This window comes from Triticum urartu, chromosome 3A (genome assembly GCF_056163025.1).
Source record: "Triticum urartu cultivar PI428250 chromosome 3A, HENAU_Tu73, whole genome shotgun sequence".
Lineage (NCBI taxonomy): Eukaryota > Viridiplantae > Streptophyta > Magnoliopsida > Poales > Poaceae > Triticum > Triticum urartu.
Genome location: NC_141875.1, coordinates 565,169,578 through 565,184,506, shown reverse-complemented (window position 1 = coordinate 565,184,506; position 14,929 = coordinate 565,169,578). Strand labels below are relative to the sequence as shown.

Below are 14,929 nucleotides of genomic sequence, written 5' to 3'. Positions count from 1 at the left end.
ACATTTTGAAACATAAGGAGTAGATGAAAAATTGGGAAGCGTGTGAACACGTCATAATATACATGTCCACCTTGTGCTACTACATCACGCAATTGTTCTTGTACGTCTTTCCTTCCTCCTCCTTCAACCGGTCGTCCCGTTCAATCGTCTTCACATTCATTATCATTGTTCATTTATATTTTTTGCATTGGTACTGTTCATCAACTTCTTCGTTGGTACACCCGTCACTCTGTGAGTTTTTCATGCTCTTCATATTCGGGTCATCTGTATTCTTCTTTCAATCATTCAGTCACGTTATTCGTGATACATCCGCCCACCTATCTTCCTGTTTAGGTTCTTAATTCATCACTCTGCATTCTTTTGTCCCCCATACATGTCCTTATGAATTCCTAATTCATGGGACACACTCTTTTCTGTTGCTAACTATTCAGTGTTTACACCACATCCTTGCATGGCCAACGTGCATTTTTTGTTCTGTTCATCCTTAATTTTGATATTTTCCTTGCAAACACGATTATGATTTCATCCTTCCAAATGCAACGATTCTTCTGCGAGATAATTGTCGTCATCATCTCTTCTTAATCCTAATATTATATATTCTTCTATGAGTGTTCAAAAAAATTCTTCTATGAAGTTACATTTTTCGAAACTTGCCTTTACTTTCTTTTCTATTCTAGTTTATGTTTCTACTGTCAAATCATGTATGCTCAAACTTGCGTTCTTCTCATTCCCTCGCTTGCATTCTCCTTTTTTGGCGTAAACCCAACCATTACGAAATGTACGTCCACGTCTATGTTTTGTACCGACAAACTTAACACATCTAGTTTTGCAATTTCATGCTTACATTCCTAATTTCCGGGTTTTTTTCGACGGTGCTACGGCGGGCTTAGGCCGGCCTGAACCATTTTCATTATCATAAGTGGGACTGAGATACAACACGACGGCTACAACAAGTAGCACCCAACACACACAATAAAGAATAAGGAACAAGAGAGAAGAACCAGAAACAAGCTATGACAATTAGCCAGCACCAAGAACTTAGCACCCAACACCACTAAGCAGACCGATAAGAAACGGGAAACTAGCATTGTTGAATCAGTCGAAGGGAGAATCAACACCGAGAAGATGTAGAAAAGAAGTTGCCTGCTGCACTGCGGTCACTCTGCACCTTGAAGAGCTAGGAGAGTCAGCAACCGCCATCGAAGGGCTTCCCACTGCCGAGCCATGACGCGATAGAGAGAGCCACAGACCGGGCCGAAGGGCAATGTTTCGCCAAGACAGCCGTGCACCTCCTCTGAGCCACACCATGGCCACCACCACAATTAGAGAGAACCAGAACACTATGAGAGGCAACCAAACCTCATGCGTCGCCGAAGGGCACCGTACTTCGAGACTTCACCGACGCCACGAGCCCCCAAAGGAGAGGTCAATAGTTAGCACCAGGATGACCAAGGCAGTAGCCATAACCATAGTTTGCTTCCACCACCACCACTAGATACCCCACATCCCCAGCCTGACCAATCGTGCTCGAGCCAAGACGAGAAACGACCAACAGTGGATCAATGGCTCCAAGACTTCGCCCCCAAGGGGGTAACGACATCGAGGACATCGTTGTAGTCCGATCCAACAGTAGATCTTAGGCTTTCGCCCGGAGCACATTGTAAGGATGAGCTGCGGGAGCTTCACAATGACTCCTCCAAGAAGGAAAAAAATGGCGCCCAAAGGCGTCACCGTCATCGCTGTCGACACAAGTCCAACACCAGGCTTTCGCCTGAAGCATCGCACCTCTAACCTCACCGCAGACGCCGGCCGCCCAGTCTGGAAAAGCATAGCAGCACGAGACCTTACCACCTCCTGCAACTCGTCAACGAGCATCCCCGCCGGACCAACCAAAAAGGTACCTCGGGTGACGCCACCGCTCACCTCGGGCACCAGCGCAGACCGGAGCGGAGATCCAGCCATGCCATATCCTGACCATCACACCCCGACCACCACCAGCCAGACCATCCCCGCCGCCAAGCTTGCCTCGCCCGGACCACCAACGCGAGCCATAGACAACGCCGGCACGCGCCCTGGGCAGCGCCACCGGAGCACGGGCGGCCGGCACCGCGCCCCCATGGCCGTGGAGAGCCCTCAGCCCTCCCACAAACTCGCGCAGGGCGCCGTACCTCGAGGGCCTAGATCTGACCCTGCCGCCCGCCACAGGGCAACTTCCGCCGAGCAGCACGGCCACCGACGCCCTTTGTCGTGCGGCCCTCCCGCCGGGACGAGAGGCTGCCGCCCCGGAGTGGCGCAGATCTTGTACCACCTGGCGGCTGCGGCACCAGCGCGGGACAGAGACGACGAAGAGAGCCCCGCCGCCACCTTCCCTGGGTCATGCGCGGCTTCGCCTGCGTTCCCTCCGGCGGCGGCGAAGCAGGGGAAGGGGTGGGGAGGGGGCCGGCGGCGGCGCGAGTAGGGTTTCCCTTGAGTCGCTAGAGGAGGTGACGCGGGGGGGGGGGGGGGGGGGGGGGGCTAATTTCCGGTTCACACCCTCAAATGATGTTCTCACATTTATTTCCACTTGAACCGCAGACCCTCCGTTGTAGTCGCATCAGCTTCCTCCTCCGTAATCTTCTTTGCATGATCCTTTTTCTTCCCAATCAAATTCTCAAATCAATCCGCCGTGACATCTCCCTATGTCATCGGCGCCAGTCACCGCAAGTCCTTGCCGCCAACGATCGCCAGCCAATAAATGCACTGCCTGTGCTCGTCTGCTAGCGGCGACCCCGCTCGCCGTACCCTACAAAACCCAAATGGATTTGAATCTACCGGCTGGAATGATAGTAAATTTCCATCTATATCACTTAATCTCATTCAAATTGCTTTCGACTGCTTGTTTTCTACTGACTCCACTCGTTACATTCATAGTGCCTAAACCGCAACAACATCAAAGGTTTGTGCACCCATGAGCATGTATTGAAGAACACCTTCTACCTCACACTTCCAGAGTTCTTCAAGGATAAGACAATACATTCATGTAATCGGGATGTCTGATTTGTTAGTTCATTTATCATGGAGTATTATTACTACTTATGTGTTGTTTTATACACTGAAGAAGGTGTGCATGCAACTTATCTGAACTACAATTCAGGTAAAACATACATTCACTTGCTTTTCATTATTTGTTGATTACAAAGTATTTGCATAATCTAAACATAAATTATGCTTTCTTTGGGAGTGCTTACTAATATGTATCTATTCTCAAATTCAAAATATGCTAAAACTACCCTTCCCACATTTCAAAACTATTTCTATATATGCTCATTTGAGACAAAATACGTTCATGATCTGTTACAACCTAGGTAGAGAACTACAAAATCCATTCAATATCATCTGACATGACCCATATTGCGGCGAAATGACCGCAAAATCGTCCTATACTTTGTATCAGCAGGCAGCCGAAACTGCAATATTTTATCAATCCAAAATATGTATAACAAACATCATGATTTTCCCCATAATATTTGAAGGAATGACTACAGAGAACGATAACAATCATAAAACCCATGGACTATGCTTCTAAATGATCATCAATCCATTAAGATGTTACCAAATTGTGTGATTGTAAATCGATTAACTATTTCTCATAGCCTTATGATGTTGCTACTGAAGCCATGCCAAAAGAAAGTTTTAACCTTTCTGGTACTACAAAAAATAAAACACACACATGGTTTCCATTGTTCTAGTCCATTAACATCAGGAAATCCATTCCAAGGTAGAAGAATACTCATTTATCCATCTACAAATATGCTTGGCTATTGACAGAGCAACATAAGAGCATCTCCAACAGCCGCGCGCTGGAAAAATTCTGTTTTTTGCGCGCGCGGCCGCTCCGGGCGCTCCAGCAGAGGCGAAAAAAACACGCGCGCGGCATAAGTGGTTCAGCGCGCGGGGTGAAATGACATCGCACGCCGCTCATTTCGTGTGCCCGCTCCCGCATGCTGCACACTCGAGCGCCCACGCCGCACCCTCTCCGGCCGCGCCGTCGCCGGCAAATTCGCCCGATGGACGGCCGCGCTGACATCCCCCTCACCCCTTCCTACACCCGCGACCCCTTCGCCGCCTCCGCCGGCGCAAATCCTAACGCGGGGAGCTTTGGCTTCGCCTCCGTCGGTGCTCCTCCAAGCACCGGTCTCGCGCGCAGGCTTTGCATGGCGCCACGAACGACCTCGGCGGCGGGTGGCGTCGCGCCGACGCCCGCCGAGAAGCCACGTGCCCCTCCCTCGAAGCTCCCAAATGCGGCGCGGGCGAAGGCGGGCAAGGTGTCCGGGAAGAAGAACAAGGCAGCGGACGGCTCCTCTAGGCGGCCGAAGAAGAAGCTTGCAGGGCGTGCAATGGATGCGGCGGCGACCGAAGCGCCGGCGAGCTTGCTTGTTGCGCCGGTGGCCGATGCCCACAAGGTGTTCGATGAAATTCCCACAAGGTAAAATTTCTCCCACTTTTTGTTGTTGTTGCTTTTTGAATGCATACATATGGATAGCTTATTTGCTTTGTTGTATATACTTTGTAGTTTCAACGATGAGACATATATGTCAACTATGGGTGTTGGCTCCAATAATTCTCATTGGTCTCAAACCAATGATGTGCATCTCGATGATCATGAGTTTGAGGTGGATGAGGATGGTGAAGGTATCGTCGATGCACCGAAAGGAAGAGCGGGCAACTACACCATGGACGAAGATATCTTGCTATGCAATACATGGTTGCAAGTGTCTAGGGATGCCACCATTGGAGGGGATCAAAGTAGAGATGCATATTGGATCTGGATGAAGGAGCACTTTGATTTACACAACAAAAGTGGAATTGACCGCACGGAAAGACCTCTTTGTTCCGGTGGTCGACAATCAACAAAGATTGTCAAAGGTGGGCGGCCACAGTTAAGGCAGTTGACACGTTAAACCCAAGTGGCACTAATGATAGAGATAGGGTAAGTTCCATTTCTTTCATGATTCTTCCATGTTCATGCTTCTTCTTGGTGTTTCAAGTGCTAACTTCTTCTTTTGTTTTTAGTTCACTACTGCACAAAACTTATTTCAAGGAGAAGAGAAGAAGACCAAGAAAGGGAGATCATTTACCTTGCCTCATTGCTATGATGCGTTGAAGGATGATGATAAATGGAAACCCCGTGATGGTGTCGATGAGGAGAGCAACAAACACAAGGGAACTATTGATTTGGATGATGATGATGAGGAGACATCAAGTGATGACGGCAAGAGAAGCCCTACACCAAACTCAGTTGCATACTCCAAGCCAAAAAGACCAAATGGATGCAAGAAAGACGGAAAAGAAAAGAAGAAGATGAAAGGAGATGATGAGCTAAAAATGATATGAAAGCTATTGTGAACGCAAGAAAGGAAACAAATGAGGGTGAGGAAGATGGCAAGGAACCAAGATGCGTCGGCTGAGGAGAGGAGGGTGGCAGTCGAGGAGAGGAAGGTGGCATTGGAGGAGAAGAAATTGGCCATGGAGGAGCGAACTAGATTGTTGGAATGGGAGAAGTACTTGTTCTTCATGGACACATCTACCCTCGATGAGAAGTAAAAGGAGTACGCCAATCTTGCCCGTGAAGAGGTCTTGGTCCAAAAAAGAGCCGTGGCCATGGGAGGCATGGGAGCTACTATGGGAGGCATGGGTGGAGTGGGCGGCATGAGCGGCATGGGTGGCATGGGAGGCATGGGTGGCTTCGGAGCTACTATTTTTTTGAATGTTGGTAGTTGATCTACCAAATTCATTGATCAGAGGGAAAACACCAGTACAAGGGAGGCCAAGGGGCAAAGCATCTAAAGGAGAGATGCCAAAAGGAAAAAGATTACACGAGGAAACCCCTCAACCTGGGTCGAAAGGGATCCTAGCTCCTGCCATATTCCAAAGAATGATCTCTTCCTTCACGCGCTGTAGAAATGAGCGTACATCCAGCCTTTTATCCTGAAAAATGCGTCTGTTACGTTTGCCCCATAGCTCCCACGAGACTAGGTGCACCAGAGACAGTGCCCCTTTGCGTTTTGTTGGTCCGGCATTCGTGCAGCAGGTGAGCATCCACTCGTTGATGCTAGTTACATGTGCCCAGCCCGTAGGCTGCAGTGACGGCATGTTGGCAAGCCCCGCCAATCTCTCCCAGCTCTGCTTCGCCCATGGGCACTCGACCAGCAGGTGAAAGGCCGTTTCCAGGTTGCGCTCGCATAGCGCGCAGAAATAGTTATTTTCCCAGCCGCGGCGAAGGAGCAAGTCGGCTATTAGGATATGGCTCAGAGCTGCCATCCAGAGGAAGAAACGACACTTAGCAGGCGCCCAACCCTTCCAGATCAGCGCATTCGCATTTGGATGCACCGATCCCAGGAACTGGAGTTGATAAGCTAATTTGGCAGTGTATTCTTGGCTAAACTTGAACCTCCATACAATCTTATCAGCAGCATCATCAACCAGTAGCACTGAGTCAAGCAAACCGGCTAGTCGTGTCAACTCACCCTCCATCTGTGACGTTAGGCCGTGCGCTAGATCTAACATCCATTTATCCTCATGCAATGCTTCCCGAACCGAGCGATTCTTTCTGATGGAGATCCTGAACAGGTTTGGAGCAACTATATTTGGACAGAGGCCTTGTAGCCATCGGTCGTGCCAAAAGCTGGCTAGTCTGCCATCATTTACTGTGATCGATGTTGCCATGGAGAATAGCGTCCTGTCAGAGTCGTCGCAAGGCAAGCCTAGACCGACCCAAGGCCTCTCCGGCTGTTGCCAGGACATCCATAGCCATCGTAGGCGAAGCGCCCGCCCAAATCTCTGTAGGTCAAAGACACCCAGGCCCCCCAAATGCTTCGGTCGTGCCAGTAGTGCCCAATTGACTCTGCATTTGCCTCCATTGCACGACGTCTCACCGCTCCACAACCACGCCGTGTAGAGCTTGACAACCCGTTTCCGGATCCACGCGGGCAGCTTGTGCACAGTCATCAAGTAGACAACAAGGGAGATCAACGTTGATTTTAGTAGCACTAGTCTTCCACTCTTGGCCATCATGCCACCCTTCCAGCAAGCAGTTTTGTCACCAAATTTCAGCAACCAAGGCTCAAGGTCCACTTTTCTGAGAGCTCGTAAGGAGAGCGGCATGCCAAGGTATGTGCACGGAAAGTGCTTCACCGACACCCCAAGCGGCTGCAGTAGCTGTTGTAGGTCTAGGTTTCCACATCGGATGGGCATGGCCGAGCTCTTGGAAATGTTCGTGTGCAGGCCAGTGACGTGCCCGAAGAATGTGAGCAGTAGCTTTATCATATTAGCGTCCGGCGCCGACGGCTTCAGAAACAGGACAACATCATCGGCGTAGAAGGAGCAGCGCATCACCGGACGGCGCCCGGGTAGCTTAGAAAGGAGGCCTCGTTCGGTGGATAGGTTCATGATTTGCTGCAAAGGGTCCATGGCAAGCACAAAAAGGAATGGTGAGATGGGATCACCCTGCCTCAGTCCTTGCCGATGCAAAATTGACTCTGATAAGGCTCCGTTGACTAAGACACTCGATGAAGAGGTTCGAAGGAGCATGGCAATCCACTCCCTCCACCTAACGCTAAATCCCCTTGCTCTGGCATATCCAACAGATAGGTCCAAGACACCGAGTCAAATGCTTTAGCGATATCGAGCTTTAGCAAGACGGTCGCTTTCTTGCTTTTGTGGAAGAACCTTGCGGTGTTCTGGACGTATAAGAAATTCTCCTGGATGCTGCGGTACTTGATGAATGCAACCTGGCATGGGTCAACAAGCTGACTCAGCTTTGGCGCAAGTCTTCTGGCTAAGATCTTAGTGAATATTTTGATCAGGTTGTGTACAAGAGAGATCGGCCGGAAGTCCTGCAGGCTATCTGCACCTAGTTTCTTAGGCAAAAGGACAATCCGAGCTTTGTTGATCCTAGCTAGACCAGTGTTGTCCATGTGATACAGCTGGTTGAGCGCCGCGAGCAGGTCAAGCTTAATTATCTCCCAACATGTCCTGAAAAAGCCACCCGAAAAGCCACCCGGGCCGGGCGCCTTATCTGCAGGTGTGTCATTAATTGCAGCCTTGACCTCTTCGAGGGTGAATTCCCCTTCAATGTCATCCATATCAATCTGATCGAGGTCCAGCTCGTCCCAAATTAAAGTGGTTGTGGTCGTTTGGGTTGTCCCAAAGACATCAGTGAAATAGCCATGGGCTAGCTGCAACATTCCTTCGGCAGAGGACACCGCGCCCTGTGGACCATGGAGGACATGGATCATGTTCCGCTTATGCTGAGCATTCGCTTTCCATTGGAAGAATTTTGTATTGGCATCTCCGGCCTTGAGCCAAAGCACACGGCTCCGTTGACGGCTCTTGATCTTAAGTAGGACCGCCAAGCCCATCGTTCTGGATTTTAGTGTATGCCGCAGTTCATGCTCTGCGAATGTTAGCTGGCGGGACTCTTGCACTATCTCAAGCTACAGAATTAGCTCATTTGCAATGGCCAGCTATTTTTGCAGGTCCCCGATGTGTGTTCTGCTCCAGTTTCTCAGTGCTCTACTAGTGCGCCAAAGCTTCAAATTGAAGCGCGAAATTGGGCATCTGCCACCAGTTCCTTCTGCCCAGGCTAGCTGCACTACCTCGCTAAAACCCGTGATGAACTACCAATAGCTCTCATAGCGGAACCGACGGTTGGTGGCGATGATCCCCTCATTCACCAACATCAGTGGACAATGGTCGGAGATGGCAGAGGCAAGTGGCAAGAGCTTGGCGGCTGAGAAGAGCAGCTCCCACTCCACATTACAGAAGGCACGATCTAGATGAACAAGGGTGGGCACTTGCTTCTCGTTACTCCATGTGTATTTGCAACCAATTAGGGGGATTTCGTGCAGGCTTGATCTGTTAAGGGTGCGGCGGAAACGGTTCGTCCAACGCCGGCAGATCCGATTATTGTTTTTGTCCTGCGGGTCTTTGATCAGGTTGAAATCGCCTATTAGCAGCCAAGGTCCCCGAATTGCGTTATGAATCTGCGCAAGTTCCGCAAGAAATGACGGCTTCCTGGGCTCATCATGTGGCCCATAAATAGTAGTCAAAGACCACTGATCCCCTCCATCCACGGGCGAGAAGCAGGCCGTAATGGAGAACTCGCGTGCCTCGATTGCGGTCGTAGTGAAACGATCTGACCTCCAACCTAGAAGAATCCCTCCTCTGGTGCCGTTGGCATTAAGAGCAGCATGCATATCGAACCTCGGCCCCAGGATCTCTGTCCGGTCCGCCGCCGAGCAGGCCGCAAGCTTGGATTCCTGCAAGCAGATAATCAAACTTGCAGACTGGTCAATCAATGCGCGGACCGTCGCGCGTCGCGCGGAATCGTTTAGCCCCCTAACATTCCAATTCAAGAGAGATAGTTGATCATTCATGGAAAACAAACATAACAACCGAGGGTACATTGATGGTTCGACGGCTACTGGGAGCCGGGTTCAGGTGACAGACACCGGGCAACCAAAGGGCGCACCAACAAAGAGCAAATGCGAGCGGTACAGAGGCAGCCAAGGGCGCACAAAGGGGGGTAGAGACAGACAACACAGTAGGCACTAATCATAGGAACTCTAGTACTACCGGGGGAAGCGGCACGCACTTCAGGCAGCCCTCACAGAGAGCTCCTCGAGGATGGCCTGCAGTTCCTCATCAGGAAGACGGAGTTGCGCCAGCGAGGATAGCCCGGCAATCTCTGCTAACTTTGCCACATTCTCCGGCGGCATTGGGGCACGGAAAAACACATAAGACAACATGGTGTCGTCAGAGAACTCCTCAGCCTTCTTGATGATGCCGAGCTTGACGCAGATTGCAGCTTGAGTGCGCCTAGAGGTGGAGAAGTTCGAGCGCTCTGACGGGGTTCCTTTCCCTGCTCCAAGAAGGCGTTGGCGCAGCGAACGCCTCTGTGAGCTGGAGGTCGTAGCGGGAGGGGAGCCCAAAACACAAAAGTAGTGCAGCGATCTTGCTGACAAAAGCATGCTGCTCGTCGATGTGAAGCTCTGCCACTCGTGCCGTGATAGCCGTCACCGGGCCTGGGCCGGTCAAGTTTGCCTCCACCAGGGCGCGTCTAGCGCGTTGTTCCTCCACCGACTGGGTCAGACAGACCCAAGGCCCAACACTCATATCTTGTTGGGCAGAATCGAAGCCCGGGCTGGAAAGAGTGGGGGTGCACTGGACCCCTGGCCCAAACAACACATCGGGCCCAGAGGCGAACCATCCCATCATCTCGCTGAGCGGCAGCCCCTCCCCCATGGGTTGGGAAGTACTGATACCGAAGCTTGGTCCAAACGCCATGCCCAGTTGTGGGCCATCAGCAAAGGACGGCGGCAGTGGGAGCAAAGCAAGGCTGTCGGGCGTTGTTGGAACGAAGGGCGGCGCGCAGTTGTCGGGGGCGGCAACAAAGTAAGGTCCAACAGCAGCCGCTGTTAGGGCCTCTACATCCGGCTATGGCCAGACAGTGCTTGGGCTGAAGCAAAACAGGGACCGCTACCGAGGAGGCCAGTACAGCTGCATCATCCCAAAAGTGGTAGTGCTGGTGTTGAAAAGGTCCTCATCGCAAGTCCGCCGCTTTCCGTGGCCAAAAGTTAGCACCCTGGCCGCAAGATCAGCAGGAGGCAGCTCAATCGGCAGGATCTCCTCGAGCTGCATGGCCTCAGGCAGCCCCACATGTTCCCCTTCAGCAGTCGTGCTCATGGCATCGCTGACGGCCTTAGCCACCTCATGACTGTCGGGCTGCTCCCTCTCTGGCTCCCTCTGATCAACTCGGACCACTTCAAGCGCAGGAGTGATGGACACGCTGGCCGCCGGCAGGCTCCCACGCCGTTGCCGCACGGGCGGAGCGCCCGAACCCATCGGCGCATCGCCGCCATGAAGGTTAGCATGCCGCCTGTGGCGGCGAGGCTCGGGGGTCTCTGCTCGCAGTGTCTCTGCACATCGCTTGCTCGCGCATGCTCTAGAAGAATCGCTTGTGTACACCGCCCCGCTTGCCGCGACGACGGCTGCTGCCGCCGTCACCTTCCTCATCGTCGCTCTGACGGCTCCCGAACCGAGCCAAACTAGACCGGACCGACCGCGCCCTGTCATCTCCATCGCGCGCCCCAAAGCGCCACTTGCCCTTGAACCGGTAGGTGCGCGGCCACTCCCTTCGCCCGCCAAGCACCGGCGAGGCGTCCGGCGAGATGGGCGTGTAATCCTTCACCACATCCAGGTGGATCAGAACCGAGAAGAACGGGCCCTCCTTGCCCTCCTCCGCAGGCATGCCCTCGGGCAAGAACTCCCTGGGGCGGGCGATGTCGGGACGCTGCAGCATGTTGAAGTCAGATGCACGCGAGATCTTGTCCCGGTGCCATGTCCATAGCCAGGCGAAGAGGGCAGAACAGTTGGCCTTGGTGGTGGACTGCTGCTCGATGAGGTCAAGATCGCAGTCCTTGCCGATGACCTCCTTGACGTTGTCCCAGTCCCATGAGTTGAGCGGCAGCCTCTCGATGGCCACGCGGCAGTAGTACCGCCAGACGCGGCTGCTGCCGGGGGGAGGCAGCCATGGCCAGAACTTGAATTGCACGCCAACCACCTCGATGCCCCTCTGCTCGAGAGCCAGATCCCTCTGGGCAGGCTGGAACATGGTGAGGAGGAAGTCGTCGGGGAAGAACGGCGCCACGGCGATGTCGCTCCAGGGGAAGCGGAAGTCCCGCTCGACCGCGCGCGCCACCATGTCGGCGGTGATGCCGGAGCATTGCCCAACCGCTGTCAGAATGATCGCTGACGAGCGCAGGCGATGGGCCTCCGCCTCCATCGCCGGAGTGCTGACGACCGTGCAGCTAGAGTTGGCCGGCCTCCGCACCGCCTCGCCCGGGACATAGTCCATGGGCAGCACGGGTGCAGCAGCACGGCTCACAATAGGACACGGGGGAGATGGAGGAGCGGACGGAGGCGGTGGCGGCAGAGAGGGCACCACAGTAGCAGCAGACGGAGGCGGAGGCGGGGCGGGCAAAGGCGCGCGGCTCGCGGCAAGATTGCTCTTCGGGCGCTCAGGGCAGCCATGCTCAAGATGGCCAGGCCGCTTGCAAGAGTAGCAAGTTATAGGGTCGCGGCACTCGAAGAACTTGTGTCTTGAGCCCAGGCAGCGGTAACACAGATTGCCAAATCTCCTCTTGAATCCTTCAGCGGCAGCAGACGGAGTAGGGCGATCATGGGTCCGCAGACGCAAATCTTTTGAGCACCGGGCATCCTCACACGCCTGACGCCTCGCCGTCTTCAGAGCACGCCGAGAGGAGACCTCCGTCCGGCCCACGCCAGCCCCATCAGCAATAGATGCCGAGGCAGACGGAGCAAGAGAGAAACGGATCACCGGTGCAGCCAAGGCCATCGCCGCATTAGGGCCATCCACAGGGCAAGGCTCCAGCCCGGCGACAGGCGAATCCTCGCGGCCATGCACTACCACGATCGACTGCAGGCTAGACCTGTCGGGCGCAGCCACCACTGCGGCCCAAGATGGAGGTGGGAGCACTGCGACGGGCGGCTGCGAAGCAGACAGAGGGCAAGAAGAGGAGCTGGGGGAATCACTTACCCGGATCTCACCAGCGCTCACCTCTCGCAGAGCCACACATGGGAAGATCCGTCCGGAGACTGAGTCCGCGAGGCTGGGCGTCGAGGCATCCCATGCGTCCCGCAAGGCGACACAGGGCAGGACCCGGCCGAAGGCAGCATCAATGAAGGCCGACGCGGCGAGGGGGGCTGCGCATGGCGCGGCGGGTGAGGCAGGAGCGGTAGGTGAGGGCCGCGGAGGCGCCCGAGCGAGAGCCATGCCGAACACGGCCCAGTTTTGTGGATACTCGCGATTTGAAGATCCAGAGCTACTATGGGAGGCATGAGTTTTGAGTCTCTCATGGGAGGCATGGGAGCACCTCCGGGTGACATGGATGGACGCATGTCTTCCGGTGTGCCTCACATACCTTTGCATGATGCCGTTGGAGATCTTGCCAACACCTTCCGAGCTTCCCATAATGATGCGGTGCGCGACAATGAAGAGGAGGAAGAATCGTCTTCGGGTGAGGAAGAAGAATCGGGGGAAGAGGAGGACGAAGATGAGGATGCGGCATGATTGTTGATGTGCCATTTGTTTGTGTGAACTTTTATGTCATGATGAAGTTGGTTGGGTGATTTTGAACCTGGTTAGATGATTTTGAACTTGGTTGGATGATGATGTGATGTGGCATGATTTTGAACTTCTATGTCATGAACTTGGTTGGGTGATTTTAAACTATGCTATATCTTGTTTCGATGTTTGAAATATCACTATATTGTCTCTAAAATGAACATATTGCAAGCGCCGGCTGCTCGCGCTCTGTAGTTTAGCGCGTCTGCTGGAACGGCGCGCGTGCGCAATTTTTTGCAGCAGCCGCTGGAGCCAGTGCTCCACGGCGCACAAAAACTGGCTATTCCGACGCTATAAATATTTTTTTAGCGCGCCGCTCATTGCGCGGCTGTTGGAGATGCTCTAACTCCAGAGCAGGCAAGTGTAAAGTCAAGTAGCAGGCTGGCTATTATGTACCATACCAGTCGCTAATGCCAGTATGGCATGAAATTTCCATAAGGAGGAAGCCACACTTTCTGAAAAGCAACACAAAAACTGATGTACTACTAGCTGTCAAATTGATAGCATTATTCAAAAGCACAAGCGCAATTCAATTCTAAGCAACCCAAGTGCGAGGCGGTGCATCTGTGTTTGCATTTGCTAATTTTGTTTTGCTCCCCTCTCGCGTCGCCCCCCTCGCGGGTGACACGAGGGCCAACCTCTGTCGCCAACGACCCTCCTCGACATCCCGTCCTCCCCTCCGCCGCCGCAGGTAGTCGGCGCCGGGCAAAGCTCGTGCGTGCAACGCGGTGACGGAGGGCCTCTCCCCTCTCCCCCGAATCCATGGGTGGTGCAGACGCCCAGATCCGTGGAGATGCGGGCCCCACTTCGGCCGGCGGCGGCGGCTGTGCTGGTGCCGGTGGGAATCGGCCGGATGCACAGGGGGCGACGGTGGCCGGGGCGACGACCCCACGGCTGGGTGGCGGCGCGCCCGTTGGTCCGACCGGTTCCGGCTCGTCCCGGATCTGGTGACTACCGGACGATGCGGGAGGTGGCGGCGGCCCGGCTGGCGCTGGTGGTTCGCTGGTCTGCCGGAGATCTAGGAGTATCATCGTCTCCGACTCGATCTGCTCCGGTTCCTGCTAGCTCTGGTATGGGGAGACTGTCGTCATCTCCCGATGTTGGCTGCATGGATCTGGCGGCGGCGGCTGGATCCTTTTGATCTAGTCTCCGACAGAGAAGGCGGCGGTCCGTGCACAAGAAGCTGGATGGAGTTCTTCAAACAGATCTGGGTGAAAACCTGCTCTTGGCTAGATGCCAAAGCTGGCGGTGGCGGCGCTCTACGACGTCGTTCCCTTCTTGAAGGCATCGCGGTGGAGAAGTTACTACTATATGCTACCTTCGGGTGTACGCGGGCTCGCGGGACCAGTGGACGACGTCTTTTGGTGGAGTGGTGCTTCATCATACACATGGATGGTGACAGATCTAGCTGGCATGGCGCCCCGGAGATTAGGAGTCTGATGTGCGATGATGGACTCGCGCAGGAGGGTGACATTGTCTGGCGTCGTGGTGGCGTCGACGGCCGCTAGACCGGGCAAGGTGGATGCAGCAGTACAACACTGAAGATGGATTGATGACAGGTGGCTGCGGCGGCCTCATACCCGGCACGCGTCCTGATTGAGGAGTGCACCGGACTCGTAGGTGCCCCATACCCGGCAGGCGTCTTGGTTGGGACCTCAGGTCTTAGATGTTTAGGTTTGGCTGCGATGTCTATTTGGTATTAGGCTCAGGCTATCATCGCCTCTTCATCAATTGGATAGGAGT

The 14,929-nt window shown here is 53.8% G+C and overlaps 1 long non-coding RNA gene and 1 pseudogene across 1 annotated transcript; both read right to left on the bottom strand.

The window, feature by feature from the left end:
• Positions 1 to 876: 876 nt before the first annotated feature.
• Positions 877 to 2,491, bottom strand: LOC147980544 (uncharacterized). The gene is made up of 2 exons (XR_015619405.1): positions 1,924 to 2,491; positions 877 to 1,818 (listed from the first exon to the last, which is right to left on the bottom strand). It is a non-coding gene; the product is annotated as an uncharacterized LOC147980544 (long non-coding RNA).
• Positions 2,492 to 10,518: 8,027 nt separating this feature from the next.
• On the bottom strand, positions 10,519 to 13,147 carry LOC147980543 (uncharacterized; annotated as a pseudogene).
• Between the last annotated feature and the right edge of the window lie 1,782 nt (positions 13,148 to 14,929).